At 42.6% G+C, this 20,703-nt stretch overlaps 1 protein-coding gene across 13 annotated transcripts in view; it reads left to right on the plus strand.

The window, feature by feature from the left end:
• Positions 1 to 20,703, plus strand: part of TBL1XR1 (TBL1X/Y related 1) — a 172,990-nt gene that overhangs the window by 13,032 nt on the left and 139,255 nt on the right. For 6 of the 13 annotated variants that reach the window (XM_073359336.2, XM_073359338.2, XM_073359337.2 and 3 more), the window contains exon 2: positions 12,994 to 13,173. The exons of 4 other annotated variants lie outside the window; for them this stretch is intronic. The gene's annotated coding sequence lies outside the window, so the exon portion shown is untranslated. Of the gene's footprint in view, positions 1 to 1,448; positions 1,970 to 5,667; positions 6,648 to 10,939; positions 11,178 to 12,993; positions 13,174 to 20,703 lie in introns of those variants that run through there. 3 more of the 13 variants (XM_073359339.2, XM_078854357.1, XM_073359334.1) reach the window with 3 other exon arrangements.

Here is a 20,703-nt window from a genome sequence, read left to right on the forward strand (position 1 = left end):
GCCCACCCCCAGGTCAGGCCCGCAGGATTACCCCCCGTGGCGCCGCGAGCCCCACGCTGCTCCCTGAAGCAGCCGGCAGCAAGTCCCTGCAGCCAAGAGGGGAGAAGAGGGCTCTGTGCGTTGCTTTCACCTCCAGGCACTGCCCCCCTGCAGCTCCAATTGGCCGGGAACCAGGAACTGTGGCCAATGGAAGCTTGGGGGAGGTACCTGGAGGAGCGGCAAGAGCAGCGCACGGAACTCTCTGCACCCCAGGGAGCCTGCCCTGGCCCCGATGCGTGCTGCTGCCACCCCGGAGCCGCTCTAGGTAAGTGGCGCCGGGCCGGAGCCCGCACCCCAAACCTCTCCTGCACCCCAACGCCCTGCCCTGAGCCCGCTGCTGCACCCTGCACACCTCCGGCACCTCAACTCCCTGCTCTTAGCCCCCGCCACACCTCGCACCCTTCCTGCTCCCCCTGGGGGCAGGGAGGGGGCAGAGTTGTGCTGGGGACTTCGGGGAAGGGGTTGGAATGGGGGTGGGGAAGGGATGGGAAGAGGCAGGGCCTCATGGAAGGGTTGGAGTGAGGGCAGGGCCGGGGCAGCGAGGGGTGGGGGTGTCAGTGATGCGGCCCTCGGGCCAATGCACTAGTCCTCATGTGGTCCTTGTGGTCATTTGAGTTTGAGACCCCTGCTCTATGCTGATTTAGTAACATCACCTCCCGAAGTGGCGTAGAGTGATACTGCATTGACCTAATTACATCAAGTGTCAGTGTAGACACTGCATTGCTTACGCTGACTATTACTGGCTTTCAGGAGTTGTTCCACAATGCCGATGCAAGTGCTCCTGGTGAGGACACGCACCACTGATCCAAGGAGACAAGTGTGCACGCACACAAGCAATTTAATAACTGTGGTGGCTGTATGCCAATGTAAGTTAGGTTGACATAATTTTGTGGAGTAGACATGGCCCTACTATTGCCAAACATAGTTTAGTTTATTTATCTGACTCTGTGTTTTTGACTCTGAGGTTTTTAGTGTAGACCAGGGCTATCTTGTTATAACTACATCACTCAGGGATGTGGATTTGCTGAGCGATATAGTAATACTGACCTAACCCCTACTGTAGACGGTGCTATGTTGATCAGAGAGCTTCTCTTGTCAACATAGCTAGTGCTTCTTGGGGAGGTGGTGTACCTATGCTGATGGGAGAAGCTCTCCTTGGCATAAGAAGCATCTTCACCAAGCACTGCAGCAGCACAGCTGTAAGTGTAGACAAGCCCTTAGAATAACATTTTGCAGGTCATTAGTCCACAATCTGGGTTGAGACATATAGTGTCGCGCCCCCCCCCACGCCTCAAAATATTTTGTCTGAATTATTAAACATCGATTCTTCCAGTATGTTTTATAGCATTCACCAGTGTGCCCTAAATTGTGACAGCTCTCGACTGTGTATTATTAGGATGCTTGGAAAGATATGGATCCTGAGTTGGTGTAAATTTTCATAGCTCTGTTGACTTCATGTTGACATGCCTTCAGCTGAGAAATCTGCACCTTGGTGAGCAGCTGCTATAGTCTACTGTTAAATGACTTCTTTTGGTGGCTTATAGATAAGTTGTAAAATATTATTGTAGTTTCATTACAGCATCAACAGTAAGTTTTTTGGATTCCTAATGCAGTTATTATAGAATTACTGAACATAAATAGATGAGTCATCACTTAAGGATTTCAGCTATTTTTTGCACCACTGCTGTTTACCTAGACAATCTCTTTTCAGGAACTGTTCAAAGAGAATAAGTTGCAGTTTTTGAAGGGCACTGAAGGAAGGACCCATGGAATTATCTTGCAGTTTAGTGTTAATCCCCCCTGCTGTCATAGAAATTATTTCTGCAGATTTCCATAAGCTTCCACACCTCCATTGCAGCAACATTGTGTGTCCTTGGAAGTGTAGAGAACTCAAACATCTAGAATTCCTATTTTGAGACTAATATATATGGTAAGATGCTGTGTTAACTTTTTTAACTGCAGTAAAGAATTTCCATACAGAAAATGAAGTACTGCCTCCTGGTTAGGGCTGGGGGCTAGGAGTCAGGATCCCTGGGTTTTACCCTGTGTTCTGTCACTGTGTGATCTTGGTAAATGACTAACAACTTTATCCATGCAAAACTGATCTTGTACTTCACAGGGATTTTCGAGGCCATGTTTATAAAGTGCTCTGAGATCTTTTACAGATGAAAGGCTCTCTAGAAGTGCAAAGTAGTTTTAATTTTATTTTTCAACCTTTGCTAACTTGGAGTTCATAGCTTAGCCAAAAATATTCCTTTTATGCTGATATTTTCCATGCTGGGTCTACAGTCTGATAGGATTTTTTCCTCCAAGTTGGACAAAATTTGGGACCTGAGTCTGCAAAGGCTTGCCTACTGTGTTTTAATTTATGCACTATGAATAGTCCTGTTGAAGTAGTAGGACTACTCAGTGTATTCGCAAAAAGAAAAGGAGTACTTGTGGCACCTTAGAGACTAACAAAGCTACAGCTCACAAAAGCTTATGCTAAAATAAATTTGTTAGTGCTCACGAAAGCTTATGCTCAAATAAATTTGTTAGTCTCTAAGGTGCCACAAGAACTCCTTTTCTTTTTGCGAATACAGATTAACACAGCTACTACTCTGAAACCTGTCAGTGTATACAGTTACGCACATTTGTAAGACCTTGTAGGACTGGGTGAGTTAGAATCTAAGACAATTTCTTCCAAAATTCCCATGTCTGGTGGATCGTGTCACAATGTGATGGTATCCTGACTGTTCGGGCTTGCCTGTGTAGCTGTGACTAAATGGCAGTATAATCATGTTGCTGAAATAAAATTTAGTAACATGGTTATACCACAGTTTGGTCTGGTATTCACAAGCAAGATATAAGAGTTGCTTTTGTGTTTGTTTATGTGCCTTGCAAAATAGTTATGAAAATTTACAAGCCCAGGCACAAAATGTTCATGTGTGCCCTTTACCATGATTCTTGATAATGAAAAATCTAATGGTATTTTACTTGCCTATTAAAGAGAGACATACCCTGGGGCAGATAGAATTTTGCAAGCCTTGTCATGAAAGTGTACATCTTGTATGAAAATTAATATTAGACAAGGCACTACTGTGTTATAAGACAATTTCCCACCATTCAACTTCTGGCAGTGTAGAAAGGTTCTAGAAGGCAAATCATGGTCTTTGGGGAAAAAACAAACAAACCCAACACCATAAGTGACCTTTGTGCGTGTGCATAATTTGCCTGCTTTACTAAAGATTTATAACAACCTGTTTTCACATTTCATCTTTTGGGCTAAAATTTTCCATCCCTGCTTGATGATGAAGTTGGGGTTCATTCTGTTTTTTAACAGTTTCAGGAAAATCTCTTCAGGAGTTTTTGAATTATAGGAGAATTTCTTTTAAAAATACATATTATTACCTTGTATAGACGTACCCCAGAAAGTACTGACACTTGTACCGTATTCTGAACATAATCTACATAGCGTAATTGCTTGATCTTAAAATTAAAATAGAACTTAATTAGTGGTTAAAAATATCACTTGTGAGCATGCTCCTTAGGCTTCTAAGATATTTCAAAGATCTTAATGAAGCCCCTTTTCCTTTCAGACGTATCTTTACGTTCTTCTGACAGACTACTCTAGGAGGCTGGGATATTTTTCAAGGGAATACCAATTGACTCAACTAAAAATTCTCTAGAATCTCCAGCCTTAACATTAGGACAACTAATATTATTGGTGTGGGGGGAAAAAATTGTGTTTACCATGATTTTAGCGCTCCCCTATCATATTATAACAAGAAAGGCGGCAACCCATTTTCAGTTTAGAATCATAGAATAACACGGTTGGAAGGGACCTCAGGAGGTCATCTAGTCCAAACCCCTGCTCAAAGCAGGACCAATCCCCAATTTTTGCCCCAGTTCCCTAAATGGCCCCCTCAAGGATTGAACTTACAACCCTGGGTTTAGCAGGCCAATGCTCAAACCACTGAGCTATCCCTCTCCCCTATGATTTCTTATGATTCTCTGAAATTTCTTATGATTCTCTGAAATTTTCATATTTGGGGCTGCAATTTCCCAGGCTGTCTCTGTCTAAAGATGAATTAAAAAAAAAATTTTTTTTGTGGGGATAGTGTGTGTTTATTTCAGTAGAACAGAAAAAAGATTGCTGTTAAAATTTTTGTTAACCATTTCTTTTGTTGAAATTTGGCACAGCAGTACCCTAGCCAAGAAAGATTCTTGGAGAGTTGTAATCTGATGAACACAGGTTTTTATTTGACCAAGCTGTGAGCCTTTGAAAATTGTAGTCTAAGCATATGTGCTAATTTTGGAACAAAACAATTAGAGCTAATGCCTCAGTTCTGCACACGTTTACCCATGTGCATAATATTAAAGTTAAGTCTGTATAGGTGGTGCAGCATTGATGCCTATACTTGTAAAGGGCCTATCTTCAAAAATTGCAGTATGCTTTGGATCAGGCTTAAAATGTTCAGCTAGGGAAAGCTGCACTTTATATACCTGTCATGTGGCTAACCCAGCCAAAGTGAGCAGGCCCTCAACAATTGTACACCATTTAATGTACCCTATTTGGGAAGTTTTCTGTTTAGTGACACTCTGGAGAAGCGGAAGAGGCTTTTCACAATATTGAAAGGTTCATAAGCTGGGTCAAATGGAAATCAGTTTTCAGGTCTGCAGATCTTTTACTGTGGGGTTGAGGTGGGGATTGAGTAATGCCCCAAAGGCAAGAAGGTTTCTCTTTCCCACTATCCCAAAGCCACTGGAAAAGGCACCAAGACTCCTAGGAAAATGGGCTCCAGAACAGGATGTTCAAGATAACGCCCCTTCAACCTGTACCATTCAGGCTTTCGTTCTACCTGACACAGAAGTTCTGTTGGGAGTCTGTCTTCACACCAGAGTTAGCCTGAGTTCTTACTTGGGTGTTGCACCAGCCCCCCCTCCATTCACATGTGCAAACCTCTCACTTGAGTTAAGTGGTGCTTTCAACCTGGGCACAGCTGAGGAGTAGGTTTAGAGTCCAAGTTCAACTTTCACTTGGACTGATAACTTGCAGTGACGACGCAGGCTAAATTATTCAACTGCTGATAGCTCTCTAGTGCCTTTCCACAACTCTCCTGTCTGTCATGAGCGTACAAGTTCTCCCACAATTCACTGGGACGGAATCTTAGAACGACTCAGCTTACTGCAGTACAAATATCCATGGCGCATGTCCCAAGGAGTCCTAGTGACATACTGGAGTGAGTACAACACCTGAGAGATACAATAACATGGGTAGGTCTTTGCAATGTAGTTGCATGCAGCCAGGTGCCAATCACTGCAGCTAACTCTGTAGTGAAGACATGCTGGGAGAGCAGAGAGCCAGGACAGCCCTGACCTGATGAGACAAGAAGCCAGTAGAGGTATGTCCACCCAGCCCACAAGCAAGCCTTCCAGTACTGGTTAATAGACTCAGGCTAGCAGAGCTTGTGCTAGTGATATAGAAATAGCTGTGTAAACAGTGCTTTGAAGTTGTGGCTCAGGCTGGAGCTCAGGCTCTGAAGCCTAGGAAGAGGTATGGGCTTCATAGCCTCTGCTCTAGCCCGAGCCGCAACTTCAAAGCACTGTCCATACAGTTCTAGAGCACTAGCTTCAGCCCTGCTAGCCTGAGGCTATGGACCAAGCTGGGACGCTCACTCCCGCTTGATCCAAAATGCTGTGTAGACATACTGTTAGGGACCAGAAGGCCCCCACTTGTCACTTGGCCCCTCACCTTCCACTGAAGATGTAGGCCAGCAGATGTACACCTTTGTGCAGCAGCACACCAGCCAGGTTACAAAGCCTTCATTCATCAAGTGGGCTGCCCCCTTGCCGAATGAGCTGCCATTTTTTTTTTATGTAGCAGCACCTATTTGAGGCATTGCTCAGTGAGTCCTATTTCAGTGTCAAATCATGCCTTCTAAGGTTCGTAGAGGAAAGGTTCGCTTCTGTAGACATTGTGAGATTTATGGGACACAGTGTTATGGTGGAGCCTGGGTGTAGAGTTCCAGATTATGGAATTTTCTTTAAAAACCATCCAGCCACAAACACTGTAGGACATTCCTTCTGTGTATGCACTGAATGATCTTTAATTATGATCACATACTGTTTCAAAATGGTGCAATACAATATCATAGAATTATTTCTATCATCTTGTAGTACTGTGTATTTCTCTTTACGTCAGACTACTTTAAACCTTCATCCTGCAAGTTGCTTCACACAGATACTGGCTCCTGCATAGGGTCCCATTGACTTCAGTGGAGCCTTGTGTGGGGCTGTGCGTTCACTCACACAGAGTTCATTGAAGAATCAGGGCTTTGCTGTCATTTATATAAAATTATAGTACTGTTCTTATACAAATACTTCATGTTAAGTAGAATAACGGAGTAATAGAGAAATAGCTCACCTAAATTTGCAGATGAATTATCATTAATTGTCTCTTCCCAGGCTGTGCTGTTGGTTGAAAATAAATTGTATAGTGCATTACTGTTGACTTAATTATTTACATACGTTAGAGAGAAGAGAACTTATAAAAAGAATGCCAAAGACATATGGAGCCATCACAAAAATGAAATGACCAAAAAGAACAAATACAAATATAGCATAAGGTGATTTTTTTTCTGTCTAAGATTGTAAGAAAAATGATGTAACTATACCACTATTTGAGATGTAGTATGCGATCATGTTAATTAAGCTCTCTTGTATGTACTGAGACTGAATAATATGTAATAATAATGTAATCCACTATTGTGGACATCTGTGTATGAAATGCTAAAAATATTTTTTTAGTACAAACAAAATATACAAAAAGATATGATTGTCCAAAACAAATGCAAATTAACAAACTATAGGGAAATAACACCAACTACCCAGCTTATCAATTGCTTGCCATGCTATACATATGTATTAAATAAAATATTACCCGCGCTATCATCCTGTTCTGTTGATAATCCTGTGTGGTGAGCATTTTACAAATGTTGTGCTATATGCAGAGCATACTCTTAGAGTCTTGTTAGTGGGAAGAAAAAGCAAAAAAGGAAACTACATTTTCTCAGGGTTTTTCATTACATGACACAGAGCAGCGCACATATACTATTGGCCAACTTTTTTTGGCGTTCTCTAAATTACAAGTTCTTCTTTTCAAAATGAAATGTGTTTATATTAAATTGAGATTTCATTTAAAAGTATGTTACGGCTTAAACTACTTTTAATCTCTTAAAACATTTATAAAAAAATGTACTAAATCCATGAGCCTCTGTTAAAATCTTTGTTAAAGGCTGCATTTCTACATCAAGAAAGTTGGTTTGCCCCCTGATTCTAACTTTTGAGGTCAAGCTTTATAAATATGACACAGTAAATCATGTAGTATATTAAGGGCATGTTTCGTTTAATAAAAAATCAATTTTATATGTTTGTGTTTGTTTAAATTCCAGTTACCATCTTAATGTAACTTGACACAAATTAACTTTTTCCTCATGATCTAGTAAATAAGGAATATGTCATTCACTATTTTCTAACATACTAAAAATGTACAATTAATAAGAATCTGAAAATATTAAGCTATATAATTGCTAAATAAATGTATATAGTTATAGTTTACGTTCCTAGGTAGCAAAAAGATGTACAAATCTAGTGTAAAGGCTCTACTGAGTTGTAAATCAAGATGTTTTAATTGTTATATCAACTAATGAGAATGCACCCTTCTTCAGAAAATAACTGAAGTATAAGTGGGAAAGTTGATTAAAAAATTATTTAAATTTAGACTTTCCACTTGGTGATTTAAATCACCGGTTTAAATTGTCTTGGTTTTAATCAGTCCCCCCTGTTAGCCAATATTTATTTTACAAATATAGGTTTAAGTATGTGGAGGCTAATGGTAGTAATTTATCAGCAGATTATACAGCTAAGTTGTTGCATGAGGCATACCCAGGATACTGGGTGATTGTTGGAAATACTATAATAATTAGAAATGGTTAGAGATGGGCCTAACCCAAAGCTACAGATCCAGATCTGAAATTGCCAAACAGTTTGGGGTTGGTTAGAACTGGTGTTAGGATATTCTAGTGATAAGGGACAGTCCTAAACTTCATATTTGGAGTCCTGCTCTCTCCAAGTTCGGGGTGGTTTGGATATGGGATTTGGGTTCTGTGCTTGACTCTATCAAGTATTAAAAAAACAAACAAAAAACCCAACCCAAAATCTAAAAATCCAAAAAACAACTTGAAAATGAAACAGTGTTCTGTATCAGTTTAATAATAGACTGTATTTTTAGGCCGGGCTGGTAGTGCTGCCTATCATTAAGGTTGCCTCTCACTTCCCATTATCAGACCCTGTTTTCACTTCCTTATAACCTTCCCAAACCGTAACCATTTGGGCTGAAATTTTCAATGCCTGGTGACTGTTTCAGGCAGATTTTTTGGAAAATTTCAAGTTAATCTGTTCTAAAGAATAAAACGATGGGAAAATAATTGTGTTGTCCTTGTTAAAACATTCTGGTGACCTTCTGTGTCAGGTATGTGTCTTTTGTTGTCCCCGCTTAAATTTGGTACAAGCAACCTTAGTTCTGGCATTTCCCAACTTTTGCGTGCTTTGACTAATACTCTTTTAGTGTAGTTTTTATGCATATTTAATTGAAAGTTAAAATAGCAAGATAGCACTAATTAGGACATAATCGAATGCTCAAAGATAGAACAAGAAACTAAATTTTTTATTTTAAAGGGTTAATATTCATCAAACATTTATGAAGATACCTAACAAATTATGACAAAACATTGTCTAATAAGGATGAAAGGGATGAGATTTTTAAACACTGACTGTTGTTACAAAGAATTTTGACTTAATGTATTTCATCACCTTGATGTACATTTCCAGTTTATTTTCTCCAAAACTTCAAAATACTTTTTAAGGCTTTGTTGCAGTTTATATTTTCTCCTTATATTGATGGGTGATTATTTGTGTATAGAATTTATGCAATGGTGTTATTTTGGAGGAACGGACTGATTAATTTTGTCTGTTTCATTTAAATCTTTATAGAACTGTCCAAATCTAAACTACGACATTGGTGGGATGGACGGTTTCTGCAGGGAGCCTGAGAAGTCAGTTGAGGAATAGAGGTGGGAGAGGGAGAGAACTCTGCTCTCAAAAGGGATTGATTCTGGCTGTAGAGAGACAAATCTGAGTCCTGATTCAGGTCTGCACTGAATCCTGCACCTACTGCTGAAACTCAAATTCCTCTCCAGTTGTTGTCATCTTGCTGTGGGTTGTTTACTACTCTTTTGGATGGCTAATCAGAAGGGCCATGTGACTTACATTAGAAGGCCAACCTGGGATGGGAAACCAACTTTATAGGAGAATGGCAGAGGTGGACTATAATATCTAGGCTGTGTCCGTTCTTGTTAGGGAATGGAAAGGTGCAAAAGTGAGGAAGGAGTGGGGACAAAAGTTGGAGGGAAGGGTGAGCGGGGCCTTATAGTGTATGTCTACAATGCCATTTAAAAACCTGCAACGGGCTCATGGGGCTTGGGCTAAGGGGCTGTTAAATTGTAGTGTAGACGTTCGCCTTTGAGTCTGGGCTCTAGGACCCTGCGAAGTGGGAGGATCACAGAGTTCAGGCTGCAGCCCAAGCCTGAATGTCTACAGAACACCATGATTAAACAGCCCTGCAACCTGAGCATCCCGAACCCAAGTAAGTTGGCATAAGCTGGCCGCGGATGTCTAATCGCAGTGTAGACACACGTATAGATTCATAGAGTTTAAGCCCAGAAGGGACTATCTTTTTTTGTTTTTGTTTTTCACCAAAAAAATTAGTAGCAATTTTACATCTAAAACTTGTAAAATTAAAAACTTCCTAATTGTGAAGGTGGTTAAGCACTGAATAAATTACCTTGGGAGGTTGTGGGATCTCAGTCATTGGAGGTCCTTAAGAGCAGGTTAGATAAATACCTGTCAGGGATGGTCTAGAAGATAATCCTTGTACCATGAGTGCAGGGGACTGGACTAGATGACCTCTCGGGGTCCCTTCCACTCCTTTGATTTAATGATTTGAAATCATCTAGTTCAGAGTTTCCCAAACTTATTTTGTGGCGGCCACTTTGGAAATTCATGCCCCATACATGTCCCCCTCACTGAGGCCAGGTCAGGAGGTGGATGGAAGGAGTGCCCAGTATGGGGGTGAGAGGTTGTACCCACCAGGTGGCAGTTGAGGAAGCCTTCCGCTTCCTGTAACAGTCAGGCGGTCTCAGCTGCCAGGACCCAGCTCCCTACCCATTTTGCTTCTCACCCCTTTTGGAGCTGCTCTGAAGGGATGGGGATGGGAGGGGAGTGTAAGACTGCGCCCCTGAGTACTAGACCTCCTGCCAGACACAGCTCTCTCTGGCCCTTCAGCGCAGCCCCATCCACTTCTACCCAGGTTCTGTCTGGCAGGGGAAGCGGATGAGGCTCTGTGCCCTGGGGCTGCACTGAAGTCCAGAGGGGACTCTGTCTGAGAGAGAAGGGAGTGAAGGGGTCAGGACTCCCACGGTCAGCCTTCGGCTCCCTGTTTGCAGAGTGCCTGCTGGCTTTCCTAGCAGAGGAGGGTAACTGCCAATTGGTGGCTGCTGCAGCAGTGGGGTAGAGATGGGCTGGGAACCTGGTCCTTGCAGCTGAGCCCAACTACACAGAGCCCCATCCACTTCCCTGGCCAGAAAGAATCCCCTGCTATCCTTGGCCCTTCAGTGGGGCCAGGGGGGAGGGGTCCTTGGGCCCCCAAAATAATGTTATTGCATGTCCCCCATTCGGGAACCTCTTCTCTAGTCTGACCTGTATCTCACCCAGGCCCTTACATTTCATCCAGATGCCCCTGAGTTTAATGACTTTAGTTTGGCTGCAGCTTTTCAGTCCTCAGGGGACTGAACTACTGTGTGCCACAGGTGAGTACAGGAGGGAGTGACTTCTCACTTCTGGTGAGCACAGTTGTTTTCTGTCACTTAATGCACAACATGAGGATGTGCATACTAGCTTTTGTGTGCTCTAAGGCTTAATGATACCATAGGATTTACAAATTGTTTCTTTTTTTTTACAAGAAAACATAATGGCTCTTAATTCAGTGTCCCTTTTGAACAAGGTGTGCACTCTGGCAGGAGGTGAGAGGCAGTTCTCAGGTAGGCCAGTCCCAGGCTGTTGATGGCTCCTTGGTATGCAACAAGCAGCTTGGAGGCTTTATTCAGCCTTCTAGACTGCACTATCTGGCCTACAGGTCTTGCACAAGCACTTACTGAGTTGTGACCAACCTTGGAGTTTGTGTAGCACAGCATTACCGTGAGAAGGAATGATGCACCCCCACCCCAAAAGAAAAAAACTATTTCTACTATTGAAGATGACAAATCCTGGGGGTGTGGGCTCTGGGGTGGGGCTGGGGATGAGGGGTTTGGGGTGCAGGAGTGTGCTCTGGGCTGGGACTGAGGGGTTCAGAGGGCAGGAGGTGGATCAGGGTTGGGGCAGTGGGTTAGGGCGCAGCAGCGTGTCGGGGTGCAGGCTCCAGGCAGCGCTTACCTCAAGCAGCTTCTGCAAGCAGTGCCATGTCCCTGCTTCGGCTTCCACATGGAGGCGAGGCTAGGCAGCTCTATGCGCAGGCACTGCCCCCACAGTTCCCATTGGCCACAGTTCCCGGCCAATGGGAGCTGCAGAGCTGGTGCTTGGGGCGGGGGTAGCGTGCAGAGCCCCCTGGCTGCTTCTACACGTAGGAGTTGGAGCAGGGACATGCCACTGCTTCTGGGAGCCGCGCGGAGCTGGGCAAGCCCCCGACCCTGCTCCCTGGCGGGATCTCGAGGGTCAGGTTAAAAGGTCTGACAGGCTGGATGCAGCCCGCGGGCCATAGTTTGCCCATTCTTGTCCTACAACCTGTAGCTCTTATTTCTTTTTTGCTTTTCTGTAGAGCCAAAAGACTCTTAACAGATATCATGACCCCATTGTGCTAGGCACTATACAAACACCTACGGAGGGAGAGATCCTGCCTCACATAGTTTACTCTAAACAGACTAGACAGACATAGAACAGAAAGGGAAACAGAGAAGGAGGTGAAGTAACTTGTCTAAGTCAGTGGCAGAGTTGGGCGGGGGGAAGAAACAGGTCTCCTGACTTTCAGTCCAGGGCCCATCTACTGGACTAAAATCCTATGCTCTTGGTCATCCGCCTGCTTTCCTAAATGAGTCTAACTTAACCTCTGTCATTATTAATTCTCCCTTTATTTATGTACTTTGAGGTAGCACCCATAATATGCTGGGTGGTGTCCAAACCCACTGGAAATCACATTGGCCTGCATATCTGTATTGTTGCTCTGTGGCAATGGATGCTGATTTTTAATGAATGAAATGGCCATATTCAGTTTGATTTGAACTACAAGATTGTCCTGGTATCTAGCGGACCAGTGGGAAGGGGGGTGGGAGTGTTGAGCATTGTTGTTTTAAGGGTTAATTTTTGTTTGGCAGTCCATTTTATTGATTGACACCACAATTAATTCAGTGTAAGATTCCAATATCACTGCTTTGCATGAATTAGGTTTTTTTTGTTTTTTTGTTTTTTTTACATTTTATAAAGTGTCTGAACCTTAAGCTTTGCATATAAATAACTGAAGGAAATAATAAAGAGTATGCAAATGTTTGTTTGAATACTGTGGGGGGTAAACGTATGATTTCTAACATAAATGGCTGGTCTGCTCTCATTATTCTGCATACTGTGGCAAAGGTGAGCTCTTCCAGAAACAAGGTTTTTAGCTCCTACTGCTGTGTTGCCCCTTTGCAGGCTGTGCAGCGCTCAGGAAGGCGGGCAAGGTGCCATACTTGGCTGCACTCTGAGTCAGCCAACGAGTGCAAACACCTTGTGGGAGAAAGCTGACTCAAGCTATCTGTCCAATAGTATTGTTGTGCCAGCAGTAAGAATTTAAAAGTATGTAAAAGATAAAACTTGCTGTTTCCACAGATCACTGCCATGGAAAACAGAGCAAGTTCTGTCTAGATTCAGGGCCAGATCCTCACCTGGTTTAAATCTGCACAGCTCCACTGAAGTCAAGAGACTTGCCAACTACTCCATCCATATTGGCCAGGGGTTAATTTGGAAGCCATGGCCCTCCACTTTCAAAGAAGCATAAACTAAAACCAGGTTGGTTGAATGGAACTTGAGTTATGCAACAGTACTCATGGGGAACTGTGATCAGAGGAGGAAAGAGGAGAATGCCAAGGCATCAGGAGACTAGATTGGATGCCCAGCTCTGTGCCATTGCCCTCCAGGAGCTTCAGACTTAGTTACTGACATTCCCTCATGTCCTCTGTGGCTCCCAAATAAGGGTCAGAGCCTCAGATGGTACAAATCACCATAGTTCCTTTGGAGTTTAGATTTCCTTTTTCTGTCTGTCTGATTTAGAATTTTGTCCCTTTTATATAATTTCTTGGCCTTAGCTGTCTGTTATCTCCGCTAACAGGAGGGGCTACATGGTATACCTGATAATCTCCCATGAAGCTCTCTTCTTCTGTGATCAAAGGAATAAAAGTATAGCTTTTCCTCCCTTAGAGGGATCTGACCTACTGGGTAAGAAGTCGGTCACCCTTTGCTGTATCACTGTTCAGCTCCACAAGAGTATGTTACCCACTCAGCAAAACATATGTCTTTGTTTTATCTGCTGGATGACTCTGTGTAGTTGTTCACATACTGAGTATATGACAGGTACTTACTCTGCCTCTAATCTCTATATGGCCAGCAAGAAGGGGAGCCCCATGCCTTGGGATGGGCACTCCTTCCCAGCATCCCTTGATATAGGAATAGGTCAGTAATTGATGTCTGGGACTGAAAATGTTGCTATAGGAGCCAGAGGTCTAAATCTTTGGTTTAAAATTAGGGTGAAAGCCAGCAAACTAGAGAATAATGTCGCCACCACCTCCATTAAAAAGTGGTGTGTGAAACGGAATAGGAAATGGTTAGAATTATAGGACTGGAAGGGACCTCGAGAGGACATCTAGTTCAATCCCCCGCACTCTGGCAAGTCTAAGTATTATCTAGACCATTCCTGAAGGTGTTTGTCTAACCTGCTCTTAAAAATCTCCAGTGATTGCCTAGGAAGATGGAAATTCCACAATTTATTCCAGTGCTTAACCACCCTCACAGTTAAAAGACTCAATTGGTATGACTGTCCAGTATGTCGTCTTGTGATGAGTACAGACAGATTGGGTTTGGATGACTTTGAACATACCTGGTAGGTATTGGAAAAGAGAGAGGTTGTCATGGCTGATGAGCAGGTCAGATTGGAATTGGTACGAAGAGAGGTTGATATTGCTTTTATGGTTGATATGGGAGGTCACATACTATTTCAGCACATGGGGAGGGAAATTGCTCATTAGGAGAGAAATTGCATTTGGCTTTGGGGAAGAGCTCTGTGCTAAGGAATTATTCAAGAAAGGCTATGAATGCCAATTTGTTTTATTTTTGGGGGGAGGGTTGTTGCTAGAGGGTAAGAGAGGCATTTCCTTTTCCCTATGCTAGGCTATATTAGAGAATTTTTTCTTTCTTAGTCTTATCTCAACACCACGATAGAAGGAAAATGCTTTTTGTCCTATTGGATTAGAGTGCCTATGGCTGTTTAATAGCAGGTGTCTGTTTTTTGAATTGAGAACGAATGTACCATGTGTCTAGGTAGAACAGAGTACACATGACTTCAGTGTCAGAAAGAAAAGGTAAGATCCCAGTACATGTTTTGCTTACAATGAGCTGAGTCAGATGAGAAGAACATTTAATGGTCTGACTGAAAAGTATTGGGGGCTAGGAGAATCTGTGCTTAAAACATTTAACCAAATAAGTTATGAAAGGTGATATTGGGTAACCTCGGTCCACAGGGTGTTCAGTGCTGGGTGGTTGTTATCCTGTTACAATCCTTGTGGATTTTTACAGGGCGCTTCTTCCTTGCATGATGGGCAGATTGTAGGATGGTGCTGATCAGAAAATTTGACAAATGGACGAACAAGGATGGCATTGTTGGTACAGTGTAGGTGGGAGTGTATATCTCTCTAGTATACTGGAGATGAAAGATGAGGTGAGGTTAGGTTGTTATTTAATGTTTTGATGCCAATCTGGTTTTTGGTCTTGTTGCCCTACTCTGTCTGACAGGTTTAGTAGCGACTTTATGACAACAAACTGGATCTCCAAGTGGGACATAATCCCTTGCATGACTCAACAGCAGCCTCCAGCCAATTGAATAGTGATGTATTGATAGTCTTTATAGGGATTGTTGGCTGCAATGCCATGCCTCCAGTCAACTGAGGTTAAAATATGTGTATGTATATGAATTTAGAGCAATGAATGCATATAGGGTACAGTCACATGCTGCATTTAACTGTATTTAAGAGCTGTATATATTACAACCACCGTCCTACTCTGAGCTCCATGTGGGCACAGCCTTGATCCCATGCAGAGACCTATTGACTTCAGTGGGTCTCCAGGTGAGAGCAGGGAATCACCTGCACAGAGCTCAGTGCAGGTTCCCAGTGTTTAAGCATAACAAAGTGCTAGTATGATTATCTGCCATTCTTGAGGTGGGGGCCCATACGGCAACATTCTTTTTATTTTGTAGAACTGCATTGTCTGATTGACACAGTGAGTAAAAACAAAATATGAAACTACCCCAAAAGGGGGCAAACAACAGTACTAGCATGCACTTAAGACTGCAGTGGGATGGGACCTTTAGAATGAGGAGATTTACTTTACTCTTTTCAGTAAGATAGACTATAAGTGGTCAAAATTGTGAGAGATCAGATTTTTCCTTATAGCATGATGATGATACTCATGGTTTTTGGCAATTCCATTCTTTTTCAGTAGTGTGAGTAAGCCCTTTTGTCACCTCTCACTTGCCCCAAAAAATTAACAAAGGCTCACCACACACAATGATTTGGAAAGAAAAGTGGATAAAATTTGGAATTCTCATACAAATGGACATTCTCGTAAGCAAACCAGGGGAATGTGGTCTAGATAAAATTACTATCGGGGGAGGGTTCAGAACTGTTTAAAGGCCATATTCAGAATAGTTATTAGTAGTTCACTGTCAAACTGGGAGGACGTATCTAACGGGGCCCTGTAGGGGTCAGTTCTGGGTCTAGGACTAGTCTGTATTTTCATTAATGACATGGATAATGGAATGGAAAGTATGCTTATAAAATGTTTGCAAGCACTTTGGATGACAGGTTTAGAATTCAAAATGACCTTTACAAATTAGAGAATTGGTCTGAATTCAGCAAGATGGAAGTTCAGTAAAGACAAGTATGAAGTAATTCTCCTAAGAAGCAAAAATCAAATACACAACTGCAAAATGGGGAATAACTGGCTAAGTGGTAGTACTGATGAAAAGGATCTGAGAGTTATAGTGGATCACAAATTGAACATGAGTCAACATTGTGATATAACTGCAAAGGAGGCAAATGTCATTCGGTGTGTACTAACAGGATTGTTGTGTGTAAGACATGGAGATACCTGTCCCACTCAGCAGTGGTGAGCCCTGAGCTGGAGTATTGTGTCCAATTTAGGGTGCCTCACTTTAGGAAAGATGCTGACAAATTGGGGAGAGTCCAGAGGAGAGCAACAAAAATGATTAAATGACTTGTGAAGAAAGGTTAAAAAAACTGGGCATGTTTAGTTTTGAGAAAAGAAGACTGAGGGGGGATCTGATAACAGTCTTCAAATATGTTAAGGGCTGTTATAAGGAGGACTATGATCAGTTGTTCTTCTTGTTCTTTCCCAGAATTCCACCCTTGTTCATACTGTGGTTACCATTCACTTCTCCAGGGACACGTGATAGTTGAAGCACAGAACACATAGGCTTTGCAAAGGCTTCCTGCACAATTACTTTTGACAGCACAAGAGATATACAGATCTAGGCAAAACAATAGCATACGTATAATGGGATTATTATCCCTGCAGCAAGGGAGATGGATATTGGACAAAACTTTCTAACTATTAGGATAGTTAAGCTCTGGAATGGGCTTCCAAGGGAGGTTGTGGAATCTCCATCATTGGAAGTTTTTAAAAATATGTTGGACAAACAGCTGTTAGGGGATGGTCTAGTTTTACTTGGTCCTACCACAGTGCAGGGGCCTAGATTTAATCACTTCTCAAGGTCCCTTATAACCCTACATTTCTACGTTAAAGATGCAGTAACTAGAAATGTTTCTAATTCTCTTCAAAACTATTCAGTCCTTTACACAAGGCTTCAAATCTGTTTTGGTGGACATGGGAAAAAGCTATTGGGTATAAGTGATGACAAGAACTCACAATACATGGAATAGGAGCAGTCCAGCATTGTTGGACTATTGTGAAAAGCTGAGACATTCTTGTGAACTGTGAGAAGAACATAACTCTATTAACAACTATTAGAATGAAGACTTACATTTCTCCAGCAAGTTTGTGAATCACTTGTGGGTTCCAGATGTAAGGGAAAAAGTTGGCCGTACAATTATGGAGTCTGTCTACCTTGAATTATTCTCTGTGTTGCAGGTCCAGGGTATTATTTCTCAGGGCATGGGGAGAGATTTCTGTTTGTACCTCACAGATACAACTTTCAAGTCATGTTTACTAGAAGTCCCTCCAATATATATATATATATATATATATATTTTTGCATTGCAGTGATCCATGTGATGACTCTAGGACTTTAAATTCCTGCAGATTAATGTGTGGCTCTTTTTTGAAACTTTGGAACACATGGACACATTCCTCACAATGAGAGAGGAAAATATGTGTAATAAATAAACCAAGTTTGGTGCTGTTTCTTATAAGTGAGTTTCCGGCATAATTGTGTATAGTTATGTTAGTTACATATATATGTGAAAATTACTTAGTGTGAATGGTTAGCTTTTCCATCTCTGCAGATTTTGGCTCGTTGACACTTGGCAATCTGTTCTTTAGGCTTCACTGAATACTCTCTCAGAACATCCAGAAGAATTTGGTTGTGCCTTTGGGTATATCTACTCTGCACACTAAGTCTGTGGAGCGTGGGCTAGTGGACTCAGTGTTTCCAAGCCCATGCTTGCGAGCCCCTACTGCATTGAGAACCTCGATTTACAGTTGCTGGCCTGTGTCTCTCAGCCATGCTAAGGCGTCCATGCTGTATTATGCAGACCTTCTGACTCGGGCATGTACCTTGAGCTGCATCCACGCTGCTAAATGACAGGGTTTGGACGCAAGTCACAGTGGGACTTCGGCTCCGACACACGCCCCTGTCAGGGCCCTGGGAACTGGGTCCTGAAAGCTTGCTGACCTGAGTCAGACTGAGTTGTTTGTGGATGGAAGCAGAGATTGGGCTCAAACCTGAGTCAGAGCCTGGACTTACCCTTAATATAGGTTTGTAGACATATCCTTAATGACCCTTGGCAGTTATAGGTATGCCTCTGAGGCATGGAAACAGTCAGTCATACAACGAGAGGACTTAGAACTCAAATACAACTTCCTTCAGGCAGTTTTGTGAGGAATTAATTATTTCCCGCAAACACCAAAGCAAAAACAAAACAAAAAGGAAGTTTAAAAAGCATTTCTGTCATCTATTGCTTGCAGTTAATTCATCTAATTTTTTGTATTGTTCCATCATGTAAATTTTGCACCTGTCTTCCAGCCACAACTGTGTCAAGGGGGAAAAAAATAGTATCCTGTGAATAATGTCATATGCCTGTGGTGATACCGTTGGGGTTTGTACAGTGCCTAACACAATGGAGTTCTTACCAACAAGGATGACTTTTGCTACACTTGAAGTGGCATGTAGGGTATGTATAACTACACAGTGCAGTGAAAGGTGGGCTGCATCCAGCCTTACTACAGAATGTTGCTACATGTGACAGTGCCCTGTTGCTGGTGCCTTTCTCCACTGCCTCCCCACCATCCTAGAGCCTTTTCCTGCTGCTGGAGCCATTCACTGCAGTGAGGAAAGGCACTGGGAGGTGGGAGCTGCGGAAGCCTTTCTCTGTGGCAGGGAAAGGTTCTGGCAGAGGAGAGGCAGTTGAGAAAGTCTCAAGCAGCGGGATACTACATTGCTAAAATAGCATTGTGGACAAGGGAGATACTGGTTGGGCATGTAGAAAGCCATGTAGGATACGTACCCACAGAGTTCTGGCACGTAGGGCATGCTACTCCACATGCCTAAGCTGTCCTGAACGGTCTACACTACTGTTTATACCCATGCTAGTTATACATGTGCTAGCAGTGCAGTGTCTGTATATGCTGCTGCAGATGTAGACATACCTTATAGCTTCTAGATGCTGTGATAATACACATAAATAGTAAAAATGGATCTTTATATTGAAAGGTTTCAGAGTGGCAGCCGTGTTAGTCTGTATCAGCAAAAAGGAGGAGGAGTACTTGTGGCACCTTAGAGACTAACAAATTTATGCTCAAATTTATTTATGCTCAAATAAATTCGTTAGTCTCTAAGATGCCAAAAGTACTCCTTGTTCGTTTTATATTGAGAGCTTTCCCGTACCTGCTTAACATCTGGACAGGGAACCTGGAAAATCATCACTATCTAACTGACATCTCCTTTTGAGGCCTGCCAGAATATTACATGCTTTTGGCACTGATTCCAAGTAAGGCTTACCGCATGGGCTGCTTTCCCAAAGGACTGGATAGCTCTCTCAAATAGGGCAGTCTCGCTATCCAAGGTGAGTTAGTGCCTGATTTTCAGAGTTGCTGAGCACCCACAGCTCCCACTGGAGTTGTAAATGCTCAGCACCTTTGCAAATTAGGCCCTGAAGTGTATCACTACTTTGAGAAGCTTAATGTTTAGCAGTGAAGCATTTAAGAAGCATTAGGACCAAGGGGGTGGAGATGCAGTTACAGATGTTGGTGAGAGAAGGGTCTGTGCCCACTGAGGAAAGATTGAGGTGAAAACAAGTAGTTATGTTTAATGCAATAGAGAAGAGGAAGCCAGTGGAGATGTGCAAAGAGTGTGTGAGAGACATGGTCAAAACGAAGGATTAGGAAAAAAAAATCTTTGCAGCAGCATTCTGAGTGGATATAAACAGGGCAAGATTGCATTTGTCAAGGCTGGATAAAAGGATATTGCCACAGCTGAGATGAGAAATTATGAGTTTTAGCTGTGTGGATAGGAAAGGCCACATCATAGACATGTTTGCAAAGATTTTGCAAGATTCAGACATAACCTGGATGTGAGGGCTAATAAATAAAGTGCAGACATGTTGGTGTTTGTAGCTCATATTTGTGTGTGGTGTGTCTGAGGCAAAACTATTCTAATGTAAGCCACTGGTAACTGGAGAAAGAGAAGGGGTGGGAGTTATGTGCTACCCTCTCATAATAAGAGGTGATCAGTTTCTTGTTTCAGTCCTTCACGTATCAATGGCTAATGAAGTAGCTGTTCCTTCTCATTTGCTTTGTCTCTTTCTGGTATTGGAGGTTCTGCTGAGAGATGGTGCTTTGCTATGACCAGAAACGCGACAAAGGAACAGAACATGACAGGATTCTTTATCTGTAGTTGGGATCATTTTCAGAATACCTACTGTGGAGCAGTTGTGGCAGATTGCAGAACACATTTTGATCTCATCAGTGGGTCAGAGAATTTCTGTAGCGTCAGGGGAGCTCCAGGCCTCAAGAAATTGATATTCTGAAGTAATAGCCTTTTTGTGACTAAGTCATCGTCATTGTGATGGT

Source organism: Lepidochelys kempii, chromosome 9, assembly GCF_965140285.1.
Source record: "Lepidochelys kempii isolate rLepKem1 chromosome 9, rLepKem1.hap1, whole genome shotgun sequence".
In the NCBI taxonomy this organism is placed as follows: domain Eukaryota; kingdom Metazoa; phylum Chordata; order Testudines; family Cheloniidae; genus Lepidochelys; species Lepidochelys kempii.